Source organism: Vanellus vanellus (assembly GCF_965231255.1).
Source record: "Vanellus vanellus genome assembly, chromosome: 4".
NCBI classification, from domain to species: domain Eukaryota; kingdom Metazoa; phylum Chordata; class Aves; order Charadriiformes; family Charadriidae; genus Vanellus; species Vanellus vanellus.
In genome coordinates this window covers 28,892,232-28,905,412 of record NC_138909.1, presented here as the reverse complement: position 1 = coordinate 28,905,412, position 13,181 = coordinate 28,892,232, and the positions used below count along the sequence as shown (strand labels likewise).

General features: G+C 36.2%; 2 protein-coding genes across 2 annotated transcripts in view; one reads left to right on the top strand and one right to left on the bottom strand.

Annotated features, from left to right (window-relative positions):
- The window catches only part of TACR3 (tachykinin receptor 3), a gene marked incomplete at both ends in the record, with an annotated part of 40,573 nt that overhangs the window by 6,672 nt on the left and 20,720 nt on the right, over positions 1-13,181 (bottom strand). The window lies entirely within an intron of this gene.
- CISD2 (CDGSH iron sulfur domain 2) overlaps positions 1-13,181 on the top strand; it is a 201,259-nt gene that overhangs the window by 180,099 nt on the left and 7,979 nt on the right. Inside the window, exon 6 of the transcript XR_014269188.1 lies at positions 11,151-11,220. The gene's annotated coding sequence lies outside the window, so the exon portion shown is untranslated. The remainder of the gene's footprint in view (positions 1-11,150; positions 11,221-13,181) is intronic.

Genomic DNA, 13,181 nt, shown 5'->3' with positions numbered 1-13,181 from the left:
ATAATAACTTTTTGATTTCAACTCAAAAATTAATGCAAAATCAATGAAGTTTTGACATAACCTAAATATAGCATTTCAGGTTTTCTTCAGGGAAACAGAAATCCCAAAATAACTATTTACTCTATGACCCAAATAAAATCCTCAACTAATTTTTTTTTGTGTCATAATTTCAGGCAATTAGATTTTTATTTTGAACATTTTAACTTTTCTTTTTTTAAGTTTTGAAATTAAAAATGCTAAATCACCCCCAGAAAATCACATCTTTTCCTGCAAGGTTACTGTTCTGTTTAAAACAAAACATTTGTCTTTAAAAACACTGAAATCAGCATAAAATTTTCTTGTTGCTGTTTCTGTCTGGAAATCTGTGATTAAATAGTAAGTCATCACCATCCTGAAAGCAGAAATTTCTGAAGAAATAGTTAAATTAGACAATAAGCAAAAGACGAATTTAGGTGGAAATTAGAGTTTGATTTAATTTGTGAAGTAACAAGTCACTGGAATGACAGACAGTGAAGCACACTATGTTCTTAATCATTCAGGTTTTCAGCTGTTTTTCATAAATATCAAAAATTACCTAAAAATTTAAAGTATCGTTTTTCTGTCAGGTAAGGCTGTATCAGTCTGAGTTTTGCTGAAGTTAATGATAATACACTGATATATGTATATTTAGGGGGAGACGTGCAATGGGGTTTCCTTTTTAGTGTGTAAAGTGTTTTTTCCTGGGACAAAAAAGTGCTAATTTTTCCAGCAAAAAGGGACATTTAAGAAAAGTCAAGGTTAAGTTGTCATTTTTTTGGGTATTTATATAGTACAATGCACTTATTGACCTATTACCTAAGGAGAAGATAAGTGAGATGTTGCAAGTCTGTGTGGCATAAAATTGTTTGAAACACAGGGCAGTTACAGTTGAATTTGAAGTCAACCACAGAAGTTATGAGATGAATCAAAAAGCACTATTCTGTCCTCATTTCATTAGCTAAGAATGAGTATGTGTTGGCAGAAACGAAGGAAAAGAAGAATAAGAGGAAGCTGAAAAGGAGGGAGATTATTCCCAATTTCCTTTCCTTTTTCAGGGACAGGCACACATGGTGTGCAAGGCCATACCTTACAATTTATGGCTTCAGTTCTTCTCCATCCCCCTGTTTTTTCCAGTGTTAAGTTTCATTTCTTGATGATATCAATAAGTATGAACTGAAACTGCCTTCAAGGTCTATAAACGCAGGACACTTTGATTTTACTTGGTATAAATCCTGATGAATGAGTGCCAGTAAACTGTTAAGCTCAATTAAGGCACAGGGAAAATAAGTGAAACAGGCTGTCCTGGTGCGAATTTGCTGCGAAAGCCTGATTGTGTTATTCCAGTACGCTGTAACATTTCTCCAAAAAATCTCCAATGACACTTTGCAGGTTCAGCTGCAGAGTATAAAAGAGAACTTCAGTGGATGGCAGTTTTTTGAGTACTTAAACATGTGGCTCTGACGATACATATTTTGTTTCTTTTTCATGTGCCTGTTCTCTTTTATTTCTTTTGAGATATTAACATTTTTCAATTGCTTTCTCCTCTGTTCTGTGTTGCATAGAATTCATTAATAAGGGCTTGCTCTTGTGCGTTAGGTGTTAGGAAACCAAAGCAGAAAATGACTGAATTCAGTTGTACCTGATGTCTAGCTCTGTTCCTGCCACCATTTCACCACAGAGATTTCCAAAATGCATGACTGCAGTGAACATCACTAACCTGTGGTCCCAGTGGCATTGTTTTCCCTTATGTTCTGTTCAGTCCCCCTTGGAGTATTGTGGGCAGCATGGCCAGAGGGTCTTTTACTGTTCCAGGACTTTTGTTAAAATAAGTAGTACTGAGTCTCTTAGTTGTGCAACCTTTAGGCAAGTCTTGAGGCTAGATTTGAAATGTGAAGGAAAATCGAAGTATTTTATATTTTGATTTTCATCAACATGTTCTGAGATATTGTTGGGCTTCTGCCTATGTCTGAGAAAACCTATGTCTATAAAAAAAGTTAATTTATGTGCTTTGTAGTCTTGCCTGTTCCTTTAAATCCTTTCTCTGTGAGTAAGAATCATTTTTTCATTAATGAATGGTATGTAATGAGAAAATGTATTTAAAAGAACAAAACAGACATAAGTTCATTTGGGTTGGAATTTGCAGGTTTGCCTTTGTTGTGAAACATTTGAAGCAGTGAAATGGAGCTAACAGACTCTGCTACACTTGCAAAGAGCAGCAACATTTCTTTTTCCTCCTGTTTTTATTTTGCATGAAAAATAGCTAGGAAAATGAGTCTGAATTAGATGTAGCATTGAGAACAGCTCCTGAAAGATTATGAATGAAATATACTTTTCTGAGAGACTCAGTTGCCTCTATGGGGCTATAGCAATTCATATTGAAAGGCATTGATCTGCTGTCGATATCTAAGACTTAGGCGACAGAATCATTTCCTTTTCAATCTTCTCTGCAGCTCCTTATTGCCTTTCTAAGTCATCTTTGATATTGCTGCTTCTACAAGGTCGGGAATTCGGCTTCTGATTTCATTTGCACTGATGTCACACACTATAGCTTCATTAGTTTCAGAACTGTTACTCCTAGGTGTTATGCAGATGGAAATGAGAAGAAGAGCAAATACTTTAAGAAGACATACAGTGCAAGAATGTCTTCATTTACCCACCAATGTATGTTATTTGTCCATGAATACAACTTAAATGCAGTTCACAGATAATCTCTCAGAGTCATCATGTGTTTTTCTTTCTACTCTGTGCTCTTTTGGAAGAAGTAAAATACCAAACTAACATTGCACAAAGTGTTTCTCCCACTGTGTCAGGATGCCCACAGTAAATCCACTTCCCAATTCTGTGACATATGCGACACTTGTGCACTAAGCACCAGAGGGAAGGGAACACCACTATGTCTTCTGCTTCTCTACAGTGCTTAGTTGGAGCAAACTATCTACCTTTTGCAAGAAAATTAGGATTCAAAGGTAACACTACTAGTATCAGTACACAGATAGGGCTGATTTCTGAGATAACAAGTGTTGTGAGTTTTCATATAGTTTTGACAAGCTCAGGGATTTTCTGTGCCCTTTTAGCCCATAGAAAGGATAGATTCTTAATAGGTGAAGGAGGTGCATGCATAGAAGGAGAAAGAATCAGAGAGCTTTGAAGTCTTTGAGTCAGGTAAGGTACTTGTCAATTCTAGTGCTCCATAAATCATTTTATTCTTCTGACTTATACTTTCCATCCATTTTTTCTCAGTTGCTCGAAATAAAGAAACTACTTTTCATTTCAGTTTGCATAATCCCTTGCTGCTGACAGAACTCACAATCACTTACTTTGTTATTCAAGCTGTAAAGTTGAAAAAGATATCCTGTTCTTGTATGAAGTAGCTTTGAATCAGATTGCTATCTTCCAAATGCTAAAATGTGAGGCTCCCCCCCCTCCCCCAATCAAAGCAATTCTGACATTTTTCATGAGTGGTCTTAGGTACTACCATTTTTAAATTATGCTTTTCTGATGTTGCATGGAACACAGCTTTGGCAGTGACTTTAAGGTTCTCTCAACATGTCAAGAAATATTTGTTCCATTGAAGAAAAGGGGTAAATCTTTTGCTCAGGCTTTTTTCCTTGAGAAGACATGAATTTACAAGCATCTGAGTGGCGATAGGGAGGAAAAGTTTCTACAAGTCTATGTTACTTTATCTAAAAGAGATGTCTTAATTTCTCACAAGGGATAGTTAAATATTAGACAATATGCTAATGTCTGGTGCTCAAACTTGATGACAAGTAATATAGATGACAAGTAAAGGTAGGTGGCCTTGAATCATTGCCTTGGCCTTCCGCATAGATTGGCGTAAGAAATTTATGTTCTTTAGAAAATTACTCCAAGTGGCTGTTGTGGGATTGGCATTACTGGATATGGTTATCCATCTGAGATCTAGTTCTTAAAAAAACAAAAAAGCTGATCTAGTGCTTTTGTACTTAAAATTCACACCATCACTTATTTTACAATAGCTTCCTTCCTGACCTGGAATGAGTGATGGGGCACACTTCACTTCCATGCTTCCAAGCAGAGATGAGCTTTGGTGTGGAGGGAACAAAATAATCATATCTTCTTTTGTTTTCCCAACAGGAGTAGTTAGTTCTTAAATCTGATTTCTGCCATAATTCTGAAAATGTTCTGGGACCTTTAATCCTCATTTAAGGCTCTCCCAGAACCTTGCCAATATTTTAAAACTCACTTGCATTTTCCATATAAGACTTCAGAGAGACTGGCACATGTGAATTTTTTCTCTTGGAAACTAGACCTTATATTGAACAGTGAAATAAACAAATAAGGCTGTGCTAATTATGCCACTGAATTATGCAAAAGTATCCCTACATGTGGTTTGCCTTATGTGAGCTCCCATCAATGGAAACTGCCCTCTTGAACCTAAAATGAGACGGGTACCTTTGGTTCTTATTGGGTCTTATTTCATATGGAAAGCTAACGATCTTTTGGATTGTTTTATTTTCAGCTTATTCACTTAGAAGAGTTAAATAAGTGATTTATATAATTCAAAACCATTTTAATATTTACCATATTTCTCTAGAATTTTGGCACAAGAACATAATGGGAAAGAATGCAGATTTAATACATAGTTTGAAAACCCTCTTTCTTCTCTTTTCTGTTGATAGGAATAAAATTGTGTTGGCTGAAGATGAAGCAAGTTATTCCTGGACTGTCTTTGTTTAAAATGCATGGAAAAATTCTGTTTAAAAAAAAACAGCACAGTTAAAGCTGTTCTTTTATTGCCATCATAATTATGCATTTTCAATGGCAGTAACATCTTCCCTTTCAAAGGCTGAAGGAAAAGTGTTTATTACCACATAAGAAAAAAAAAAAATGTCCCCCAGTCTATTTCAATTTAAATTCAGTTGTTAGCGTCAGCAATGCTTGAGGTTTATATTTTGCATTTGATGCACTTAGTTTATTTTTGTTATTCCACAAACAACTGTACAAGGTTATGAATTTATTAGGGGAAGTAGACTTGTAACTCGCATACAGAACATCTTGGAAATATTTGGTCAGTAAAAAGTTGGTATACGCTCTGGTCACTTATTCTTGCTGAAAAGTATCAGGAGTGTCATTGTCCTGACAGCATCTGCTGTTTCTGCTTTCATACAGACATTTTAGCATTATTTGAAATACTAAAGTATCCACACTACTTGGCCATAATGGTCAACACACTGATCACTACTGCACTGGTTGGATACTCCTGTGGAATAAGGTATAAGCTGACCTGTGTCAGTGTGGCTGAAACTGTTTCCTAGGAAACCCTATCCAGAGCCTGTAGAAATCAAAGGAACTCTTTCTATCCACCCCAGAAAACGAGTAATGGCATAAAGGTGCTTTGAATATGTTGTTTACAATGTTGCAGTCCAGAAACTTCTAAAGCATGAAGTACTTGACTTAAAGGATTAAATTCATTAGGTGAAGGTATCAACAGACATAGCAGACACCCCTCTGTGTGTAAGTGATAATTTTCACCTGCTTCTAAAAAGAACATTTGGAATATTGTAGGTTCCCTGCAGTTCAGCTTCTGCCACCATTTGGGATGTCTCCGGGCTGTTTCATCTGGTTTCTGCCTTGTAAATTCATGCTATAGCAGGAGTTTAGTGAGGTCTCACGCTAAGTCTTAAGTAAGTAGTCATATCGTCTCTGCTTTAACTTAGAAAGAGACATGCTGAAATTACGTGTTTTTTTTTTTTTTTACATGAATAGCAACGTGTAATGAATGTAAAAGTGTATAAGTGCAATACTGGAGCTTCAGTTCTGTTCTGCTGGATATACAGCTCTTGGCACCGCTGTCTTCCAAAATGACTTTTCTGTATCAGGTTTCTTGGACTTTTCACCATACAAGTGCTGAGCACTATTCCAGAAAGCTCAACAGACTCAGAACTTATGCTTAAATTAATTTGTTCATGACTTCCCTACAGGGACTTAGTGAGGAAGGGGCTTCCTGTGAGCTCCCTCTTATCTATCTATACAGAGCTATACACATAGTTGCAATTTAGTATATATAGTGGGATAACTTTGCAGGTTAGATGAGACACATTCAGAGACAACAACTAGGTTGGATCATACTCGGAAAAAATCTGGGATTTGCTGAATTAAGGACTAATAAAATGTTCTGTTGTGGGTTGTGGAATCAGCTGTTGTGAACAAATGAGGAAGAGACTCATTACAGCACAACCAGGTCATCAGCTTAATGAAAGGAATAAATGAGATATTAGGATGTTCCAGATGAGGCATTTTCAGTGGAGACAGGAAAGTATTATTACCACTATGCAAGACCATGGTGAAACTTCATTGCTGGCATTCCTTGTCCGGTTTTGGTCACTTGTTGCATACAGATGTTGTTATACAAAAGAAGACCAGAAGCACTTGTTTCATTTATGTAATGAATGTAAATAAAGGCTGAGAGAGGATATGGCTATAAAAACATTTCTAGAGGTGGCACCAGTGAGAGATAATAAGTAATTAATTAAGCTAACAGAAAATAATGGCCGAAATATACCTGTCCATAAAAAAAATTTAGCCTGGAAATTGGAACTCTTGGAACTCTTGGAGTGGTGAAATTTTTAGAACACTTTGCTTTAAACGTAGTAGTCTAGAAGGCAAAATGGTTTTAAGATGGAGGTTTAAGTTGATATCAGAGGAATTATGTTAGGGTTGTCTGTGATGAAAGGTCTTGGGTGCTGAGGCTGGTTCTTCTCCTGTTATCTTTTAACATTTTAATATTGTAAGAGACAAACTGACACCCAGGGAATAAGTGGACAAAGCTCTGGACACAGCTCAACATCTTCAGATGTTTGGCAAACAAGGGACTAGTTTGCTTTTGGAGGAACCTTTAAAAGCTCCTGGGAATTCCTTCTTTCTGTTTTTTTTCTTTACTTTAAGCAAGAAATGTGACAATGATGTCAAACATAACCACAGATAAAACTGATCTTTAAAACTTGCCATGTCTTAGTGATATGAAAATCTTCAAATGGATGTAATTTCTAGAGTAGTTTCATGAAGTCTAAGATATGCGAGTAGGTAAGTCTAACCTCAGAGGAGACTGACTTAAAAGTATGAAATCATGAAGTTCCACTAGTTTTATGGTAGGGAAAACAAAGAGACATTCTGAGCTAATAATTTCAGAAAATTTTGGTTCCATTCGTTGTATTTCATGTAGAGAAAAGACATACTATGACCATAACAAGCTGCCACTTTGGGTGGTATTTTTGTCATACCTTCAACTGTCTAAGGAATAAATCAGCAGACATTTCCATGTTAGGACTGGAATCCTTTAAACGCATCTCTGTGTTGATTTGGTTGTTGACTGACAACAAAGCGGTGAAACGTACACAACTGGTGTTAGCTGGGGGTAAATTGTCCTTCAACCTGATATTGATTAGTCTTTTTGCTTTTTGAATGTGCTGAACAATGCTTGCTAAATTTATGAATGGCTGCACTGAAGTTCAGCTGTGGTTTTCCACCGTGATAAAGCTTTGGCCTACAAGGCACTCATAACAGCAGCACTCATAACATACCAGCGTTTCAGATAAATAATAATTTAACTGTAGCTGTATGAAATTTCAGATAATCAAGCAATATAGCCATCCACAGAATATAAGCCATAGTGCTATGTCTGTTAGGTGAGACCACCTGTTCCTAAAATAGGGTTTAATTCTCCAGCTTCCTCTTCTCTGTTGTTTCTGTTCTAGCGTACCCCTATCTTTTTTCATTTTATTTTCATTTTCAATCTCTGTAAAGTCAAAGAATAGACCCATTTACAGAATACAATTACTGAAGGACCAAAAAATTACACAGGCATCGATTTTTGGCAGGAGGTACATATTATGCCTAAGAAATTGAATTTCTGTGCCTCATTACTGCATGCTACAATGGATGGGTTGTCTCACTTATCACTCTCAGAAAGGTAAAGTCAACCAAAAGGAAGGAGTACCTTCCCAGAGGGGAAGCGCACATGCCCGTTTGTGTATGTTTGCACAGTTCTGGAGTGGGCACTTTGTCAGTATGTAAGCAAAGTGCTCCTACATCAGCATGGCAGTCGTTTCTGTCCATGAATCACAAGCACAAATGAATCTACGAGGTGGAAATATTCATGCTCCATGAATAAATAAGTGGTGGGAAAGGCATGATGGCAATATAAGTCTCTTCCACAGTCTGCTGTTACATGGCCAATCTGGATGAGCTCTAACCCAGATGCCGTCCTCCTGTACCTGCGTGCTCCAGGATTTGGTTCTCTTTGCATACAGAACATGGAGAAGCGGATATTTAGGCACGTGTGCAGCCTTGGTAGACCATTACCTGAATAAAGGCCAAAAAATTCTGTGGTTATTACTGTCTGACTTTTAAAAAACATTCATAGGTGGTGATTCAGTATAGACTAGAGTGTCAGCTGTGAAGATTTGGACTGTCTGTTGAAGTCTGTAGTACAAAGCCATGGAGAGTAGTTGATTGCAGCTGTTTTTTAATGGAATTTAGGATAATGAAGTTATATCGACTTCGTGTTACATTAAACTGTTTAACTCCCTTATGCCACTGGAATAAATGCAATATAACACATAAGTTATTGGAGATTGGAATGCTGATCCTCTTGCTGGGAAAAAATTAGAAGATAGATTGCTTAAATAACTGGGAAGGTATTAAAGTTACCATGTCCATGTGCATCCCCCTGGGGTAGCAATTATTTTCCAACCTTGAAAAAGCCTGAACAAACGTCTAGGATAAAAGTAAGGTTTCAAGATAGTGTTGGCAGAAAATAGGAAGTCACATGCAAGACAAATCTTTGGATGCAGAGTGTCAAAACATTTTGTTTCTTATGGCTGAATGCAAACTTTCATGTGAGGTTTAAAGAGTGGGGCAGTATCTAACTAGTCTGTCTGTCTAGACTTAGTGGTTGCTTGTTAACAACAAGGATCTTTGATTTCAGAATTACTTACCATATGACATGTAAGTTCATAGTGTAATATTCTCATCACCTATTTTTGATGAATAAGCTTTATATTATAAGTATGGTTTCTTCCAAATCTGTATCAGCTTTTGTGAGTGCTCATAATTAATTCAGTGTTCCATGAGTTTTGATTCTATGCTGTGATGTTTTGGGCTTTGACTCTTACTTTTTCTTTCTCTCTCTCTCTCTTTTTTTTTTTTTTTTTTTTTTTAGTTTAACAAATTCTGCCTCTTAATAAACTACTCTATAGTAAAACAATTCAACTTCTTTCTTTCATCCGGACCTGGTCAGCTACCATTTAATGCCAGCAAAAGTATCATTGTTTCCAGCTAGTGCATTTTTTATTTTGTGCCATGTACTATAAAATGTATTTTAACATGATTTCATGTCGTGTATTCATATGTGGTAAAAAAAAAAGGAAAATCTGCCTTTTCAGTTGCACTGAAAGTCAGTGAGAAGCTGGGAGTAATATGCAGAACTATATATTTATAGCTGTACTGCTATGTAAAAAAAGAACATAAGGACATAAGACAATTCCTACTGGACACTTGTCCGTCTATCCTACAATTCTCCCTCTGACAGTGGCAGTAGGAGGTGCTGTTTAGGGAGATCCCATGAACCTGGCCGTTTTCCATCTTTTATTTTCCTAATACAGCCCCAGAATCCAAAATTGTATTATGGAAGGGTGCATCCCTGCTTCATCTTTTCAGTAGCTATTTATGAATTTATTGCCTGATAATTTGCCTAATCTCTTTCCGAAACTTCTCAGATCATAGCTTATGGCAGGAGAGAAGCTCTTTACCAACTCTTAAATTACCTTCTCTTAAAGTAATCTCTCTTCTATCTGCTTTAAACTGCTCTCCTATTAGTTCTTGTATTTCAAGATTTAGTAACCAATAGTTCTTCAGTCATTTTATCTACGAACTTCGTTATTCTGTAAACCTTGATCATCTCATTCCTTGGCTGCCTCCTCTCCAAACTGAGAAGCCTAGGCCATTTTAGCCTCTTCATAAGACCTTTGATCACTTTAGTTGCCCTTCTTTGCACTTCATCTAAATCCTCCTCTAAATGAAAGAAAAAAAAAAAAAAAAAAAAAAAGAGAACAAAGAGAAATACATGTGAGTGGCTTTGTGTGGAGTGTTGACACAGTAGTTCTTACAGAGACCATTTGTTCAGATTCTGTCCTGTTGCTTACTTCTGTAATCTGTGAAAGAGGGGAAATATTTCACATAAGTATTCCAGAAAATTATTTAAAATTATTGGGGTGCATTTCTGTAATATTTGCTTGTAGTCCTTTAAGACTTCACCTGGATATTTCTGTTTATCTGGTAAAAGCTTTTCACACCTATAATTTTAAGTGATTTTTGAATTTTCATGTCCATTTTGACCCTGACTTGGACAAGTGTGTCCTGCCATCTTACTTGATTTGGCTTCTCATGCTATGTAATATTTCAAACACAATTTCAAAAGTGGTTCTCATCACATCATTATTCCTCCAGTCCTGCATTGTTTTGAATATTATTTTCTTTTCAGATGGAAGTCTTAAGTTTTCTACTTTTCCATTTTCTCCTCCACTGTGTTGCATGTATTGTATTAACTGATTAAATAGATGCATTTGTCTGTAAATCGATATGGGATGTCTACTTTCGCTGTCAAAATATACATGGAAAACTTTGAAAATTTCCTTGTGCAGTTAGGCTGGTAAACCTGACCATCTCTTTCCTGTAACACTGTGAGTAACTAATAAACTGTTTTTACATGCAAATTTGCAAAATACTTTTAATCAATCTTCATTGCAAACTTCATTGCATTCAAGTTGAGATAACACCTCCAGCTGTGTTAGAAGAAGCAAAGAAGCGAGGCAGAAGCATAAGTATGGAGGAATCATGAAAATTGCTGAGAAGGCTGCACTGTGACATATCATAAAGTTAATAGAGGTAAGGGGAATCGTAAAGATAAGATATAAAAGCTAAGGAGAGTGTTTTCTGTTCTTCTGTATTCTTCCTATCGGGACAAGTCAATGGTGTATTCTGTTGAGAGAAACACTATTTTTTCAGAAGAAAGTGGTATCAGAACTGAATCTCTTGATAAAGATAACAGTAACTGATTGACTTTATTTACAGTACATGATTATCCCTTCTTACAGGTTAAGTAAAGTTGGAAGAGGAATTGGACCAGAAGGTTAGATAGAAAAAACAGTGTGGAAACATCTGAGAGTAAGTGTCTAATTACTTGCATTAAATATAAAGAATACTTTGGCCTAATAAAACTGATAGTAACACTATGAGCTGCCTATATAAACTTCAGTTATTTATGACATATGAAACTATAATTTTGGCTTGTGAAAATGGGAATTGCAGGACAATAAGTGATGTTCAGCTCAATATCAGTCAGACTCATGCCAGGAGCTTTAGAAAGGAGGGGGAACGGCTGCAAGGTTCCCACATGTGATGGATGTTTAGAAGTTCAAAAGAAGTTCAAGCAAATTTAAATGGGTCAGTCCCTGAGACATTTGTTCTGTCAAGAAAAAAAATAAAAAAAGTAGTAGTAATCATCTCATGCTGTCCTGAATTTCTAAAACATTCAAGTCTTTGACCCTTAAAGATACTAGGTATGACTTTGTGTTGCCCAGCCTGTAGTGTGTACTATGAAATTATTTGCGTTCTTTGATGTTGCTCTCAGAAGGATTTAGGCTGCATTGCACAGTCACGCATATGAAGTGATGAGACTATCTATCAAACTACTAACAACTTTCTCAAGCTTCAAACCTTTTCTTGGCAAACATGGTTTCTTTGAAAGGTCTTCTTTGAAGACTTTCTTGACATTAAATACTATTTCAAACAGTCCTAATCAACCTTCCTTTGCACTGTATCATTGCATAATATGAAACAGGCAGTCAACTATTTTATATTTCTCCTTCATTATAAGTGCAGCCAGTAAAGACTTTCCATATGCCTAGATATCTTCATGCTAAATAGCGAGAAAAACAGATGATTTCTTTGTTTTAACAAAGGAAAAGCAATAGCTCTGTTATCAGAGACAGGCTGAGTGATAGCTTTATTTGGATTCTAGCCCATTAGTTCATCTCCATGAATGACCAATTATGATTCATCTTTCCAAATACCAGTTATTTCATAAATCCTGCCAGAGAGCACAGCAGTGGAATTGAAGAGATGTTATGGAGCTCTCCCAATAAAGTTTCTGATGCAGTTATAATATATCTGCACATAATTTAATCCCATTGTTGCATGTGTTGAAGGCATGCATTCCAGTACTCTCACATTTAAAATCCTTTAATTAAGGATGCTACTTCTTGTCTTTTGCATATATTTAGAGTTCTAAAGAGGTGCTGTTTTTAAAGTATTCAAGGGATTTAGTTGGACCCTTCATAGAATATAGTAGGAGGCAGCTTTTCCTTTCACAGACCTCTAGTTTTTATGACATAAGATGTTTTACTTAGTCATTATAATAACAGGTGCCAAAGTTCTGAGATGTCTTGGTTCTCCAAGTTAGCTTTTAATAATTTTCTTTCCACACTTGCTTTTGCAAACTGTGTCTGTTACAGAAAGTGATTCCTCAGTTTGGCTTTACAGTCAAACCCCAGGCACCCTCCACTGAATATTTGCTTCCTTTTTTCACTGGTTGAGAGAGAAGTATTGGTAACAGCACGGTTAATTGACCAGTGAAATCTTTTTCTGCTTATGTTCAGTAGGAAAAGTAATTCCATAACTTTGAAAATAAACTTTTTGGTAAGTGACAACATGCATGGCAAAGACTGTGATGGTAATGTTGGACATCTATGGATAATTTTAAAGAGTAAAATGCTGACCTTTAATATGCTTTCAGCATTTCTGGAAATTAGTCCAATAATTTCATTTTGGGGCAAATATGCAAAACATACTGGTTAGTTTTCCATGACGATTTTTCATCATTTTCTCTCCATTCACATTCCAAATAATCTCTGAACATGTATAAGGCAATAGTAGTGATAATACTAGTCAAACTGTATTTTGCTTAAGGGAAGCTAGCATTTTGCCCTCTTAAAATAGCTATGTAAAGGCAAAAATAAATAATACCTTTCGTTTCATGGGGGCCATTGCACATCATACGGTAAAGCTGTCTAGGTATGTCTACTGTTCTGACAACTGAAACTTGCCATAGAAAGTTTTGCACTTGT